Source organism: Magnolia sinica, chromosome 8, assembly GCF_029962835.1.
Source record: "Magnolia sinica isolate HGM2019 chromosome 8, MsV1, whole genome shotgun sequence".
Taxonomy (NCBI): domain Eukaryota; kingdom Viridiplantae; phylum Streptophyta; class Magnoliopsida; order Magnoliales; family Magnoliaceae; genus Magnolia; species Magnolia sinica.
In genome coordinates, this window is record NC_080580.1 from 6,140,876 (window position 1) to 6,144,381 (window position 3,506).

General features: G+C 38.3%; 1 long non-coding RNA gene across 2 annotated transcripts; it reads right to left on the reverse strand.

Moving 5' to 3' along the window:
* Window positions 1-225: 225 nt before the first annotated feature.
* Window positions 226-2,634, reverse strand: LOC131253842 (uncharacterized). Of its 2 annotated transcripts, none has more exons than XR_009175303.1 (3): window positions 1,920-2,634; window positions 741-926; window positions 226-346 (listed from the first exon to the last, which is right to left on the reverse strand). It is a non-coding gene; the product is annotated as an uncharacterized LOC131253842 (long non-coding RNA). The 2 variants fall into 2 exon arrangements; XR_009175304.1 differs by having other exon boundaries at window positions 228-926; window positions 1,920-1,996; window positions 2,158-2,632.
* Between the last annotated feature and the right edge of the window lie 872 nt (window positions 2,635-3,506).

Sequence of the window (3,506 nt, forward strand, 5' to 3'; positions counted from 1 at the left end):
CAGGTGCATGCTTGGTCTAGGGCTGCAACTTGGGTTCAGACCCAAGTTCTGGTTGGCCTAGCAGTGGAAAACACCAACCCAATTTGAAAAGCCCATCACGGACACCTATCACAATAACATGACAACTGAAGGTTCTATTAGATTACAACAAATTTTCATGTTATAAGAAACATCACAAATTACAAATATCACACCAATAGATAGTTCAGCCCAAGACTTACAATCGCTCATGGACAGGCATATCCTTTTTTGTGTGGCGAACCATCCGTTGGGAGTGATTATGCTATCTCATAGAAAATAGATTGTATTGGCAATAATAATCGATTTTGGTGTGGTGATCATACAACTGAAATACATCAGCTGTCATTGGCCTATCAAAGGTAATGCTAAGAAAATGCTTCAATTAAACTTTAAAATATCTCAGGCAAAGGACATTCAGTTTTGTGGCTTTTACTTGAAACAACTATGACCCATTCCATTTAAAAGTTTTATAGTAAGCAAAACTATTGTCATAACTCATCAAGAGCAATAAGAAATCTTATAATTCGAACTAGTGTGTTCCTTTTATCAATGCAAAATCTCATTGAGGAGAAAGCTGACAAAATTTTGTAGTAGAAACCATCACAATATGATGGAACCAAAAACAGAAACACAAAATATGAGGAATTATCAAATTCCTTTTCGCATATATCAAACTATAGACAAATTGGGGAATATCCTATCAATTCATTGGAGCACACCTGATTGAATGTTTCACTAGGCTTACAATCGATGGCCATGTCCATACGAGCAACAAAGAAGTGTTGATGGACTGGTGCATATGACCCAGGAACAATAGGTGTACCATATTTTCTGGATTCCCCAGGCTGCAATGCGCCTAAGCTGAGAATTCCAGTGAGTTTAACTTCAGCTTCAATTTTGCCATCCTGTGAGCAAAGAGTGCATATAAGCATCCACCTAAAAAAAATCTCTTGTGGCCAAAGAATAGTAAATGCAGGCTTGTAATTAGGCTTTGGCCTCTGATCAATGGGCATAGTCGACTGCTGGGCTTTAGAGATAGTTTATACACAGGATTGTGCCCTAAAAGAACTTACCTGGACCTGAAATAACATCCTGTGAGATAGTTTATACACAGGATTGTGCCCTAAAAGAACTTACCTGGATTGCTGGGCTTTAGAGATAGTTTATGCACAGGATTGCCATCCTGTGAGATAGTTTATTTAATATGCCCATTAAAATATTTTTGAGAAAAATGCTAATCCATGTGCCAATGTGACATGCTAGTGGAAGCTTGAAGCCATCTTGAGACTCTTGACACTTGATAAATAAGCCCATGCAGCACACTGGGATGAAACTGAGGTTATCTATAAGCCCATTTATGGCCTAGCTGGCCACATGTGCTTCATGTCTCATACATGCATACCCACCACGTCCTTGTGTGAACTCATGCACAAAACAGTTGGGTGCTTCCTGCATTCAGAAAAGACATGCAAGAAAGTCGTGTTTAATTAGAATCATTCAATTGATAGTGTAAAAAACTTCTACTAGAATTTCCTATTAGAATTTCTTTTTATAGGTAATCTAGGTTCGAGCCATATGCCTCAATGTTGAAATGACCATGACCTGCCATTGAGCAACAGGTTTGAGCCCAAACTGGGCTTTCCTACGAAGTCAGAGTTTAGACTAGGTCCCGGGCCCAGTGAAACCAAGTTGATGCTGTAAACTAAAGAGTCAACAGTGAGCTTTTGGGCATTACATTCAGCAAATACAATCGCTTGGAATGAAAAATAGATCCCAGCTTTGGTTTCCATGAAATTACAGATTGAAAATTGGAATTTCTAGCAGGAATTGTTAAAAAACAATATGATAATTGTGAACCACGACAAGCTGTACAATCTCAATATCAAACAAAAGCTTACCTTGAACTGTCTAAAATAGGTATTTCTAGGACTTTTGGCCAGAGGTAGAGGCTTGCAACCTGTTTTTTGATAAATTTCTGTGACAGAAGATCATTACAAAGACAGTTAGTTTAATACACTTCTAAAGTACTGTGCTTACACTTGCTATGTTTGTAGGACCTTAAAATAAAATTAAATGATGTGCAAGATTTTTAGCAAATCCACTTTGAAAAGCAAAAATAAAGCCACATAGACATACTATTGGGAACTTAAAGCTCTGCTCTGTGGGCGAAATCCTGACAAGCAAATGAAGAAACTTGATGTGGCTACATGAGGACAATAGGGAACCCTGGTGGTGAATGAAAAATAATTAAAATAAAAAGAAAGCAGAAGCACTTTAAGATGGCCACAGCTTTTTCCACGAACAGCAAATCAATGGGTAGATAGCCGAAATCCAAGGCCTCAAATCAGAGAAGCCGATTTCTCAACAGTGTAGTATAGGAAACTGCCTACCTCCCCAACACCCCAATCAAGACCAGGAATTAAGAGAGAAGAAGTAATAACTTTTTCATGAAGCAGCTTACATATATGAATGAATACATTACCGGAACACCCAATATCCTTTGATCAAAAAATGTTTTTGAAACATAAAAGCTAAGCTTGAGATAGATGTCTATAAAAAGATAAAGAAACCAAGTGATTTCTAGGAGACTTAATATAACTGATTCAAATTTCAACCATGTAGCACAATGGCCAGCCAGGCCAGACATGCTAATCCATGCGCCAATTGCAGAAAGAAGATGTTCATTCTGGCACAATCTCTCACGTGAGTTCAGGTGTTCCACCTTTATATGACGATTCATACTGTTGGCTTCATTGGACCCACTTCAGGTGGCCCATGAACAAAAAGTGCTCCCACCAGATGAGAAAACTCATCACCTGAACATTTCGGATGGTCATGTTGGAAAGAAAATACAGCAACGATCAAATGGATGGATTTCATGGCTGGAATCTTCCAACCTGTGGCAAGTTACGCATAGATCATCACAAGTTATGCACAACTAGGATGGCTGAGTGTACACAACTCATAACAGTAAATAACAGACATCTTCAACAACATAGAGAGCATATTTATGAAGTTAGAAAACAATGATTCCAGGCAATGGTTAGAGACATAAGACTTGTGGGTGAATCGAAGTTGACACTGTCATTTCCATTTTGAGTTAGCATGCCTCAATATGGTATATTTCAGTGAAAACATTCAGTTACAGCTATCTATAATGTTCAACAACAAATTTCATAGAGCTTTCCTAAGCCCACATGCATATACAAGTCAGAAGCCTACCATTATTTAGATTTTGAAAATTGTAAATCCCTAATTAAGGATTTGACAATACAAATTCCCAATTAGAGATTCGACAATACAAATCGCCAAATAGAGAGAGAGAGAGAGAGAGAGAGAGAGAGGGTTGTCACCTCTTGAAACTCAAATCTAGCAGTTAATCATCAAATCTGGGATGAGGAACAACTTTGTGCGAGAAATGGCAGAGGACATCTTGCATAAGTAATGGCAGGGAAAGGGTTAGAGTTGTGGGAAGTGGGAATCGC